Below are 14,825 nucleotides of genomic sequence, written 5' to 3'. Positions count from 1 at the left end.
TGAATGATCAAGACTGTGATTTCAAATAAAACAATCAGTCAATGTCCTCGAATCAATGGTTAAAATATTATACACACCTGTGAGAATAATTTTACCATCAAATTGGGGACATATTGTTGCAATGGTGTTGACATATTCTATGACTGACTGTGTTCTTTTGTTATAATTGGTCAATTTGCTCAGAAAACTTCTTAAGAAGCATATTCATTGGGGGTTCATATTTTAGCATTAAATTTGGAACATCTTGCAGCGATGGTGTTATGAATGACCTTGACTGTTATTTCAAATAAAAAAATCAGTCAATGTCCCCAAATTAATGGTTAAAATATCATACACACCTGTGAGAATAATTTTACCATCAAGTTGGGGACATATTGTTGCAATGGTGTTGACATATTCTATGAATGACTGTGTTCTTTTGTTATGATTGGTCAATGTGCTCAGAAAACATCTTAAAAAGCATATTCATTGGGGATTCATATTTTGGCATTAAATTTGGAACGTCTTGCAGCGATGGTGCTATGAATGATCATGACTGTGATTTCAAACAAAAAAAATCAGTCAATGTCCCCGAATCAATGGTTAAAATATTATACACACCTGTGAGGAATAATTTTACCATCAAATTGGGGACATATTGTTGCAATGGTGTTGACATATTCTGTGACTGACTGTGTTCTTTTGTTATAATTGGTCAATTTGCTCAGAAAACTCTTAAGAAGCATATTCATTGGGGGGTTCATATTTTAGCATTAAATTTGGAACATCTTGCAGCAATGGTATTATGAATGACCTTGACTGTTATTTCAAATAAAAAAATCAGTCAATGTTCCCAAATCAATGGTTAAAATATTATACACACCTGTGAGAATAATTTTACCATCAAATTGGGGCATATTGTTGCAATGGTGTTGACATTGTCTATGACTGACTGTGTTATTTTGTTATAATTGGTCAATTTGCTCAGAAAACTTCTTAAGAAGCATATTCATTGGGGGTTCATATTTTAGCATTAAATTTGGAACATCTTGCAGCAATGGTGTTATGAATGACCTTGACTGTTATTTCAAATAAAAAAATCAGTCAATGTTCCCAAATCAATGGTTAAAATATTATACACACCTGTGAGAATAATTTTACCATCAAATTGGGGACATATTGTTGCAATGGTGTTGACATATTGTGTGACTGACTGTGTTCTTTTGTTATAATTGGTCAATTTGCTCAGAAAACTTCTTAAGAAGCATATTCATTGGGGGGTTCATATTTTAGCATTAAATTTGGAACATCTTGCAGCAATGGTGTTATGAATGATCAAGACTGTGATTTCAAACAAAACAATTAGTCAATGTCCCCAAATCAATGGTTAAAATATTATACACACCTGTGAGAATAATTTTACCATCAAATTGGGGACATATTGTTGCAATGGTGTTGACATATTCTATGACTGACTGTGTTCTTTTGTTATAATTGGTCAATTTGCTCAGAAAACTTGTTAAGAAGCATATTCATTGGGGGGTTCATATTTTAGCATTAAATTTGGAACATCTTGCAGCGATGGTGTTATGAATGATCAAGACTGTGATTTCAAACAAAACAATCAGTCAATGTCCCCAAATCAATGGTTAAAATATTATACACACTTGTGAGAATAATTTTACCATCAAATTGGGGACATATTGTTGCAATGGTGTTGACATTGTCTATGACTGACTGTGTTCTTTTGTTATAATTGGTCAATTTGCTCAGAAAACTTCTTAAGAAGCATATTCATTGGGGGGTTCATATTTTAGCATTAAATTTGGAACATCTTGCAGCGATGGTGTTATGAATGACCTTGACTGTTATTTCAAATAAAAAAATCAGTCGATGTCTCCAAATTAATGGTTAAAATATCATACACACCTGTGAGAATAATTTTACCATCAAATTGGGGACATATTGTTGAAATGGTGTTGACATATTCTGTGACTGACTGTGTTCTTTTGTTATGATTGGTCAATTTGCTCAGAAAACTTGTTAAGAAGCATATTCATTGGGGGGTTCATATTTTAGCATTAAATTTGGAACATCTTGCAGCAATGGTATTATGAATGACCTTGACTGTTATTTCAAATAAAATAATCGGTCAATGTCCCCAAATTAATGGTTGAAATATTATACACACTTGTGAGAATAATTTAACCATCAAATTGGGGACATATTGTTGCAATGGTGTTGACATTGTCTATGACTGACTGTGTTATTTTGTTATAATTGGTCAATTTGCTCAGAAAACTTCTTAAGAAGCATATTCATTGGGGGTTCATATTTTAGCATTAAATTTGGAACATCTTGCAGCAATGGTGTTATGAATGACCTTGACTGTTATTTCAAATAAAAAAATCAGTCAATGTTCCCAAATCAATGGTTAAAATATTATACACACCTGTGAGAATAATTTTACCATCAAATTGGGGACATATTGTTGCAATGGTGTTGACATATTCTATGACTGACTGTGTTATTTTGTTATAATTGGTCAATGTGCTCAGAAAACTTGTTAAGAAGCATATTCATTGGGGGGTTGATATTTTAGCATTAAATTTGGAACATCTTGCAGCGATGGTGTTATGAATGATCAAGACTGTGATTTCAAACAAAACAATTAGTCAATGTCCCCAAATCAATGGTTAAAATATTATACACACCTGTGAGAATAATTTTACCATCAAATTGGGGACATATTGTTGCAATGGTGTTGACATATTCTATGACTGACTGTGTTCTTTTGTTATAATTGGTCAATTTGATCAGAAAACTTCTTAAGAAGCATATTCATTGGGGGGTTCATATTTTAGCATTAAATTTGGAACATCTTGCAGCGATGGTGTTATGAATGACCTTGACTGTTATTTCAAATAGAAAAATCAGTCAATGTCCCCAAATTAATGGTTAAAATATCATACCCACCTGTGAGAATAATTTTACCATCAAATTGGGGACATATTGTTGCAATGGTGTTGACATATTCTATGACTGACTGTGTTCTTTTGTTATAATTGGTCAATGTGCTCAGAAAACTTCCTAAGAAGCATATTCATTGGAGGTTCATATTTTAGCATTAAATTTGGAACATCTTGCAGCGATGGTGTTATGAATGATCAAGACTGTTATTTCAAATAAAACAATCAGTCAATGTCCCCAAATTAATGATTAAAATGTTATACACACCTGTGAGAGTACTTTTACCATCAAATTGGGGACATATTGTTGCAATGGTGTTGACATATTCTATGACTGACTGTGTTCTTTTGTTATGATTGGTCAATGTGCTCAGAAAACATCTTAAAAAGCATATTCATTGGGGATTCATATTTTGGCATTAAATTTGGAACATCTTGCAGCGATGGTGTTATGAATGATCATGACTGTGATTTCAAATAAAAAAATCAGTCGATGTCCCCGAATCAATGGTTAAAATATTATACACACCTGTGAGAATAATTTTACCATCAAATTGGGGACATATTGTTGCAATGGTGTTGACATATTCTATGACTGACTGTGTTCTTTTGTTATAATTGGTCAATTTGCTCAGAAAACTTCTTAAGAAGCATATTCATTGGGGGGTTCATATTTTAGCATTAAATTTGGAACATCTTGCAGCAATGGTATTATGAATGACCTTGACTGTTATTTCAAATAAAAAAATCAGTCAATGTTCCCAAATCAATGGTTAAAATATTATACACACCTGTGAGAATAATTTTACCATCAAATTGGGACATATTGTTGCAATGGTGTTGACATATTCTATGACTGACTGTGTTCTTTTGTTATGATTGGTCAATGTGCTCAGAAAACATCTTAAAAAGCATATTCATTGGGGGTTCATATTTTGACATTAAATTTGGAACATCTTGCAGCGATGGTGTTATAAATGATCTTGACTGTTATTTCAAATAAAATAATCGGTCAATGTCCCCAAATTAATGGTTGAAATATTATACACACTTGTGAGAATAATTTAACCATCAAATTGGGGACATATTGTTGCAATGGTGTTGACATTGTCTATGACTGACTGTGTTATTTTGTTATAATTGGTCAATTTGCTCAGAAAACTTCTTAAGAAGCATATTCATTGGGGGTTCATATTTTAGCATTAAATTTGGAACATCTTGCAGCAATGGTGTTATGAATGACCTTGACTGTTATTTCAAATAAAAATTTCAGTCAATGTTCCCAAATCAATGGTTAAAATATTATACACACCTGTGAGAATAATTTTACCATCAAATTGGGGACATATTGTTGCAATGGTGTTGACATTGTCTATGACTGACTGTGTTATTTTGTTATAATTGGTCAATGTGCTCAGAAAACTTGTTAAGAAGCATATTCATTGGGGGGTTGATATTTTAGCATTAAATTTGGAACATCTTGCAGCGATGGTGTTATGAATGATCAAGACTGTGATTTCAAATAAAACAATCAGTCAATGTCCTCGAATCAATGGTTAAAATATTATACACACCTGTGAGAATAATTTTACCATCAAATTGGGGACATATTGTTGCAATGGTGTTGACATATTCTATGACTGACTGTGTTATTTTGTTATAATTGGTCAATTTGCTCAGAAAACTTCTTAAGAAGCATATTCATTGGGGGTTCATATTTTAGCATTAAATTTGGAACATCTTGCAGCGATGGTGTTATGAATGACCTAGACTGTTATTTCAAATAAAAAAATCAGTCAATGTCCCCAAATTAATGGTTAAAATATCATACACACCTGTGAGAATAATTTTACCATCAAATTGGGGACATATTGTTGCAATGGTGTTGACATATTCTATGAATGACTGTGTTCTTTTGTTATGATTGGTCAATGTGCTCAGAAAACATCTTAAAAAGCATATTCATTGGGGATTCATATTTTGGCATTAAATTTGGAACGTCTTGCAGCGATGGTGTTATGAATGATCATGACTGTGATTTCAAACAAAAAAAATCAGTCAATGTCCCCGAATCAATGGTTAAAATATTATACACACCTGTGAGAATAATTTTACCATCAAATTGGGGACATATTGTTGCAATGGTGTTGACATATTCTGTGACTGACTGTGTTCTTTTGTTATAATTGGTCAATTTGCTCAGAAAACTTCTTAAGAAGCATATTCATTGGGGGGTTCATATTTTAGCATTAAATTTGGAACATCTTGCAGCAATGGTATTATGAATGACCTTGACTGTTATTTCAAATAAAAAAATCAGTCAATGTTCCCAAATCAATGGTTAAAATATTATACACACCTGTGAGAATAATTTTACCATCAAATTGGGGACATATTGTTGAAATGGTGTTGACATATTCTGTGACTGACTGTGTTCTTTTGTTATGATTGGTCAATTTGCTCAGAAAACTTCTTAAGAAGCATATTCATTGGGGGGTTCATATTTTAGCATTAAATTTGGAACATCTTGCAGCAATGGTATTATGAATGACCTTGACTGTTATTTCAAATAAAATAATCGGTCAATGTCCCCAAATTAATGGTTGAAATATTATACACACTTGTGAGAATAATTTAACCATCAAATTGGGGACATATTGTTGCAATGGTGTTGACATTGTCTATGACTGACTGTGTTATTTTGTTATAATTGGTCAATTTGCTCAGAAAACTTCTTAAGAAGCATATTCATTGGGGGTTCATATTTTAGCATTAAATTTGGAACATCTTGCAGCAATGGTGTTATGAATGACCTTGACTGTTATTTCAAATAAAAAAATCAGTCAATGTTCCCAAATCAATGGTTAAAATATTATACACACCTGTGAGAATAATTTTACCATCAAATTGGGGACATATTGTTGCAATGGTGTTGACATATTCTATGACTGACTGTGTTATTTTGTTATAATTGGTCAATGTGCTCAGAAAACTTGTTAAGAAGCATATTCATTGGGGGGTTGATATTTTAGCATTAAATTTGGAACATCTTGCAGCGATGGTGTTATGAATGATCAAGACTGTGATTTCAAACAAAACAATTAGTCAATGTCCCCAAATCAATGGTTAAAATATTATACACACCTGTGAGAATAATTTTACCATCAAATTGGGGACATATTGTTGCAATGGTGTTGACATATTCTATGACTGACTGTGTTCTTTTGTTATAATTGGTCAATTTGATCAGAAAACTTCTTAAGAAGCATATTCATTGGGGGGTTGATATTTTAGCATTAAATTTGGAACATCTTGCAGCGATGGTGTTATGAATGACCTTGACTGTTATTTCAAATAAAAAAATCAGTCAATGTCCCCAAATTAATGGTTAAAATATCATACCCACCTGTGAGAATAATTTTACCATCAAATTGGGGACATATTGTTGCAATGGTGTTGACATATTCTATGACTGACTGTGTTCTTTTGTTATAATTGGTCAATGTGCTCAGAAAACTTCCTAAGAAGCATATTCATTGGAGGTTCATATTTTAGCATTAAATTTGGAACATCTTGCAGCGATGGTGTTATGAATGATCAAGACTGTTATTTCAAATAAAACAATCAGTCAATGTCCCCAAATTAATGATTAAAATGTTATACACACCTGTGAGAGTACTTTTACCATCAAATTGGGGACATATTGTTGCAATGGTGTTGACATATTCTATGACTGACTGTGTTCTTTTGTTATGATTGGTCAATGTGCTCAGAAAACATCTTAAAAAGCATATTCATTGGGGATTCATATTTTGGCATTAAATTTGGAACATCTTGCAGCGATGGTGTTATGAATGATCATGACTGTGATTTCAAATAAAAAAATCAGTCGATGTCCCCGAATCAATGGTTAAAATATTATACACACCTGTGAGAATAATTTTACCATCAAATTGGGGACATATTGTTGCAATGGTGTTGACATATTCTATGACTGACTGTGTTCTTTTGTTATAATTGGTCAATTTGCTCAGAAAACTTCTTAAGAAGCATATTCATTGGGGGTTCATATTTTAGCATTAAATTTGGAACATCTTGCAGCGATGGTGTTATGAATGACCTTGACTGTTATTTCAAATAAAAAAATCAGTCAATGTCCCCAAATTAATGGTTAAAATATCATACACACCTGTGAGAATAATTTTACCATCAAATTGGGGACATATTGTTGCAATGGTGTTGACATATTCTATGAATGACTGTGTTCTTTTGTTATGATTGGTCAATGTGCTCAGAAAACATCTTAAAAAGCATATTCATTGGGGATTCATATTTTGGCATTAAATTTGGAACGTCTTGCAGCGATGGTGTTATGAATGATCATGACTGTGATTTCAAAGAAAAAAAATCAGTGAATGTCCCCGAATCAATGGTTAAAATATTATACACACCTGTGAGAATAATTTTACCATCAAATTGGGGACATATTGTTGCAATGGTGTTGACATATTCTGTGACTGACTGTGTTCTTTTGTTATAATTGGTCAATTTGCTCAGAAAACTTCTTAAGAAGCATATTCATTGGGGGGTTCATATTTTAGCATTAAATTTGGAACATCTTGCAGCAATGGTATTATGAATGACCTTGACTGTTATTTCAAATAAAAAAATCAGTCAATGTTCCCAAATCAATGGTTAAAATATTATACACACCTGTGAGAATAATTTTACCATCAAATTGGGGCATATTGTTGCAATGGTGTTGACATTGTCTATGACTGACTGTGTTATTTTGTTATAATTGGTCAATTTGCTCAGAAAACTTCTTAAGAAGCATATTCATTGGGGGTTCATATTTTAGCATTAAATTTGGAACATCTTGCAGCAATGGTGTTATGAATGACCTTGACTGTTATTTCAAATAAAAAAATCAGTCAATGTTCCCAAATCAATGGTTAAAATATTATACACACCTGTGAGAATAATTTTACCATCAAATTGGGGACATATTGTTGCAATGGTGTTGACATATTGTGTGACTGACTGTTTTCTTTTGTTATAATTGGTCAATTTGCTCAGAAAACTTCTTAAGAAGCATATTCATTGGGGGGTTCATATTTTAGCATTAAATTTGGAACATCTTGCAGCAATGGTGTTATGAATGACCTTGACTGTTATTTCAAATAAAAAAATCAGTCAATGTTCCCAAATCAATGGTTAAAATATTATACACACCTGTGAGAATACTTTTACCATCAAATTGGGGACATATTGTTGCAATGGTGTTGACATTGTCTATGACTGACTGTGTTATTTTGTTATAATTGGTCAATGTGCTCAGAAAACTTGTTAAGAAGCATATTCATTGGGGGGTTCATATTTTAGCATTAAATTTTGAACATCTTGCAGCGATGGTGTTATGAATGATCAAGACTGTGATTTCAAACAAAACAATCAGTCAATGTCCCCAAATCAATGGTTAAAATATTATACACACTTGTGAGAATAATTTTACCATCAAATTGGGGACATATTGTTGCAATGGTGTTGACATTGTCTATGACTGACTGTGTTCTTTTGTTATAATTGGTCAATTTGCTCAGAAAACTTCTTAAGAAGCATATTCATTGGGGGGTTCATATTTTAGCATTAAATTTGGAACATCTTGCAGCGATGGTGTTATGAATGACCTTGACTGTTATTTCAAATAAAAAAATCAGTCGATGTCCCCAAATTAATGGTTAAAATATCATACACACCTGTGAGAATAATTTTACCATCAAATTGGGGACATATTGTTGAAATGGTGTTGCCATATTCTGTGACTGACTGTGTTCTTTTGTTATGATTGGTCAATTTGCTCAGAAAACTTCTTAAGAAGCATATTCATTGGGGGGTTCATATTTTAGCATTAAATTTGGAACATCTTGCAGCAATGGTATTATGAATGACCTTGACTGTTATTTCAAATAAAATAATCGGTCAATGTCCCCAAATTAATGGTTGAAATATTATACACACTTGTGAGAATAATTTAACCATCAAATTGGGGACATATTGTTGCAATGGTGTTGACATTGTCTATGACTGACTGTGTTATTTTGTTATAATTGGTCAATTTGCTCAGAAAACTTCTTAAGAAGCATATTCATTGGGGGTTCATATTTTAGCATTAAATTTGGAACATCTTGCAGCAATGGTGTTATGAATGACCTTGACTGTTATTTCAAATAAAAAAATCAGTCAATGTTCCCAAATCAATGGTTAAAATATTATACACACCTGTGAGAATAATTTTACCATCAAATTGGGGACATATTGTTGCAATGGTGTTGACATATTCTATGACTGACTGTGTTATTTTGTTATAATTGGTCAATGTGCTCAGAAAACTTGTTAAGAAGCATATTCATTGGGGGGTTGATATTTTAGCATTAAATTTGGAACATCTTGCAGCGATGGTGTTATGAATGATCAAGACTGTGATTTCAAACAAAACAATTAGTCAATGTCCCCAAATCAATGGTTAAAATATTATACACACCTGTGAGAATAATTTTACCATCAAATTGGGGACATATTGTTGCAATGGTGTTGACATATTCTATGACTGACTGTGTTCTTTTGTTATAATTGGTCAATTTGATCAGAAAACTTCTTAAGAAGCATATTCATTGGGGGGTTCATATTTTAGCATTAAATTTGGAACATCTTGCAGCGATGGTGTTATGAATGACCTTGACTGTTATTTCAAATAAAAAAATCAGTCAATGTCCCCAAATTAATGGTTAAAATATCATACCCACCTGTGAGAATAATTTTACCATCAAATTGGGGACATATTGTTGCAATGGTGTTGACATATTCTATGACTGACTGTGTTCTTTTGTTATAATTGGTCAATGTGCTCAGAAAACTTCCTAAGAAGCATATTCATTGGAGGTTCATATTTTAGCATTAAATTTGGAACATCTTGCAGCGATGGTGTTATGAATGATCAAGACTGTTATTTCAAATAAAACAATCAGTCAATGTCCCCAAATTAATGATTAAAATGTTATACACACCTGTGAGAGTACTTTTACCATCAAATTGGGGACATATTGTTGCAATGGTGTTGACATATTCTATGACTGACTGTGTTCTTTTGTTATGATTGGTCAATGTGCTCAGAAAACATCTTAAAAAGCATATTCATTGGGGATTCATATTTTGGCATTAAATTTGGAACATCTTGCAGCGATGGTGTTATGAATGATCATGACTGTGATTTCAAATAAAAAAATCAGTCGATGTCCCCGAATCAATGGTTAAAATATTATACACACCTGTGAGAATAATTTTACCATCAAATTGGGGACATATTGTTGCAATGGTGTTGACATATTCTATGACTGACTGTGTTCTTTTGTTATAATTGGTCAATTTGCTCAGAAAACTTCTTAAGAAGCATATTCATTGGGGGTTCATATTTTAGCATTAAATTTGGAACATCTTGCAGCAATGGTGTTATGAATGACCTTGACTGTTATTTCAAATAAAAAATTCAGTCGATGTCCCCGAATCAATGGTTAAAATATTATACACACCTGTGAGAATAATTTTACCATCAAATTGGGGACATATTGTTGCAATGGTGTTGACATATTCTATGAATGACTGTGTTCTTTTGTTATGATTGGTCAATGTGCTCAGAAAACATCTTAAAAAGCATATTCATTGGGGATTCATATTTTGGCATTAAATTTGGAACGTCTTGCAGCGATGGTGTTATGAATGATCATGACTGTGATTTCAAACAAAAAAAATCAGTGAATGTCCCCGAATCAATGGTTAAAATATTATACACACCTGTGAGAATAATTTTACCATCAAATTGGGGACATATTGTTGCAATGGTGTTGACATTGTCTATGACTGACTGTGTTATTTTGTTATAATTGGTCAATGTGCTCAGAAAACTTGTTAAGAAGCATATTCATTGGGGGGTTCATATTTTAGCATTAAATTTGGAACATCTTGCAGCGATGGTGTTATGAATGATCAAGACTGTGATTTCAAACAAAACAATCAGTCAATGTCCCCAAATCAATGGTTAAAATATTATACACACTTGTGAGAATAATTTTACCATCAAATTGGGGACATATTGTTGCAATGGTGTTGACATATTCTATGACTGACTGTGTTCTTTTGTTATAATTGGTCAATTTGCTCAGAAAACTTCTTAAGAAGCATATTCATTGGGGGGTTCATATTTTAGCATTAAATTTGGAACATCTTGCAGCGATGGTGTTATGAATGACCTTGACTGTTATTTCAAATAAAAAAATCAGTCGATGTCCCCAAATTAATGGTTAAAATATCATACACACCTGTGAGAATAATTTTACCATCAAATTGGGGACATATTGTTGCAATGGTGTTGACATATTCTATGACTGACTGTGTTCTTTTGTTATGATTGGTCAATGTGCTCAGAAAACATCTTAAAAAGCATATTCATTGGGGGTTCATATTTTGACATTAAATTTGGAACATCTTGCAGCGATGGTGTTATAAATGACCTTGACTGTTATTTCAAATAAAATAATCGGTCAATGTCCCCAAATTAATGGTTGAAATATTATACACACTTGTGAGAATAATTTAACCATCAAATTGGGGACATATTGTTGCAATGGTGTTGACATTGTCTATGACTGACTGTGTTATTTTGTTATAATTGGTCAATTTGCTCAGAAAACTTCTTAAGAAGCATATTCATTGGGGGTTCATATTTTAGCATTAAATTTGGAACATCTTGCAGCAATGGTGTTATGAATGACCTTGACTGTTATTTCAAATAAAAATTTCAGTCAATGTTCCCAAATCAATGGTTAAAATATTATACACACCTGTGAGAATAATTTTACCATCAAATTGGGGACATATTGTTGCAATGGTGTTGACATTGTCTATGACTGACTGTGTTATTTTGTTATAATTGGTCAATGTGCTCAGAAAACTTGTTAAGAAGCATATTCATTGGGGGGTGTATATTTTAGCATTAAATTTGGAACATCTTGCAGCGATGGTGTTATGAATGATCAAGACTGTGATTTCAAATAAAACAATCAGTCAATGTCCTCGAATCAATGGTTAAAATATTATACACACCTGTGAGAATAATTTTACCATCAAATTGGGGACATATTGTTGCAATGGTGTTGACATATTCTATGACTGACTGTGTTCTTTTGTTATAATTGGTCAATTTGCTCAGAAAACTTCTTAAGAAGCATATTCATTGGGGGTTCATATTTTAGCATTAAATTTGGAACATCTTGCAGCGATGGTGTTATGAATGACCTTGACTGTTATTTCAAATAAAAAAATCAGTCAATGTCCCCAAATTAATGGTTAAAATATCATACACACCTGTGAGAATAATTTTACCATCAAATTGGGGACATATTGTTGCAATGGTGTTGACATATTCTATGAATGACTGTGTTCTTTTGTTATGATTGGTCAATGTGCTCAGAAAACATCTTAAAAAGCATATTCATTGGGGATTCATATTTTGGCATTAAATTTGGAACGTCTTGCAGCGATGGTGTTATGAATGATCATGACTGTGATTTCAAACAAAAAAAATCAGTCAATGTCCCCGAATCAATGGTTAAAATATTATACACACCTGTGAGAATAATTTTACCATCAAATTGGGGACATATTGTTGCAATGGTGTTGACATATTCTGTGACTGACTGTGTTCTTTTGTTATAATTGGTCAATTTGCTCAGAAAACTTCTTAAGAAGCATATTCATTGGGGGGTTCATATTTTAGCATTAAATTTGGAACATCTTGCAGCAATGGTATTATGAATGACCTTGACTGTTATTTCAAATAAAAAAATCAGTCAATGTTCCCAAATCAATGGTTAAAATATTATACACACCTGTGAGAATAATTTTACCATCAAATTGGGGCATATTGTTGCAATGGTGTTGACATTGTCTATGACTGACTGTGTTATTTTGTTATAATTGGTCAATTTGCTCAGAAAACATCTTAAGAAGCATATTCATTGGGGGTTCATATTTTAGCATTAAATTTGGAACATCTTGCAGCAATGGTGTTATGAATGACCTTGACTGTTATTTCAAATAAAAAAATCAGTCAATGTTCCCAAATCAATGGTTAAAATATTATACACACCTGTGAGAATAATTTTACCATCAAATTGGGGACATATTGTTGCAATGGTGTTGACATATTGTGTGACTGACTGTGTTCTTTTGTTATAATTGGTCAATTTGCTCAGAAAACTTCTTAAGAAGCATATTCATTGGGGGGTTCATATTTTAGCATTAAATTTGGAACATCTTGCAGCAATGGTATTATGAATGACCTTGACTGTTATTTCAAATAAAAAAATCAGTCAATGTTCCCAAATCAATGGTTAAAATATTATACACACCTGTGAGAATACTTTTACCATCAAATTGGGGACATATTGTTGCAATGGTGTTGACATTGTCTATGACTGACTGTGTTATTTTGTTATAATTGGTCAATGTGCTCAGAAAACTTGTTAAGAAGCACATTCATTGGGGGGTTCATATTTTAGCATTAAATTTGGAACATCTTGCAGCGATGGTGTTATGAATGATCAAGACTGTGATTTCAAACAAAACAATCAGTCAATGTCCCCAAATCAATGGTTAAAATATTATACACACTTGTGAGAATAATTTTACCATCAAATTGGGGACATATTGTTGCAATGGTGTTGACATTGTCTATGACTGACTGTGTTCTTTTGTTATAATTGGTCAATTTGCTCAGAAAACTTCTTAAGAAGCATATTCATTGGGGGGTTCATATTTTAGCATTAAATTTGGAACATCTTGCAGCGATGGTGTTATGAATGACCTTGACTGTTATTTCAAATAAAAAAATCAGTCGATGTCCCCAAATTAATGGTTAAAATATCATACACACCTGTGAGAATAATTTTACCATCAAATTGGGGACATATTGTTGAAATGGTGTTGACATATTCTGTGACTGACTGTGTTCTTTTGTTATGATTGGTCAATTTGCTCAGAAAACTTCTTAAGAAGCATATTCATTGGGGGGTTCATATTTTAGCATTAAATTTGGAACATCTTGCAGCAATGGTATTATGAATGACCTTGACTGTTATTTCAAATAAAATAATCGGTCAATGTCCCCAAATTAATGGTTGAAATATTATACACACTTGTGAGAATAATTTAACCATCAAATTGGGGACATATTGTTGCAATGGTGTTGACATTGTCTATGACTGACTGTGTTATTTTGTTATAATTGGTCAATTTGCTCAGAAAACTTCTTAAGAAGCATATTCATTGGGGGGTTCATATTTTAGCATTAAATTTGGAACATCTTGCAGCAATGGTGTTATGAATGACCTTGACTGTTATTTCAAATAAAAAAATCAGTCAATGTTCCCAAATCAATGGTTAAAATATTATACACACCTGTGAGAATAATTTTACCATCAAATTGGGGACATATTGTTGCAATGGTGTTGACATATTCTATGACTGACTGTGTTATTTTGTTATAATTGGTCAATGTGCTCAGAAAACTTGTTAAGAAGCATATTCATTGGGGGGTTGATATTTTAGCATTAAATTTGGAACATCTTGCAGCGATGGTGTTATGAATGATCAAGACTGTGATTTCAAACAAAACAATTAGTCAATGTCCCCAAATCAATGGTTAAAATATTATACACACCTGTGAGAATAATTTTACCATCAAATTGGGGACATATTGTTGCAATGGTGTTGACATATTCTATGACTGACTGTGTTATTTTGTTATAATTGGTCAATTTG

This window comes from Watersipora subatra, chromosome 4 (assembly GCF_963576615.1).
Source record: "Watersipora subatra chromosome 4, tzWatSuba1.1, whole genome shotgun sequence".
In the NCBI taxonomy this organism is placed as follows: Eukaryota; Metazoa; Bryozoa; class Gymnolaemata; order Cheilostomatida; family Watersiporidae; genus Watersipora; species Watersipora subatra.
Note: the sequence above shows the minus strand (reverse complement) of the source record.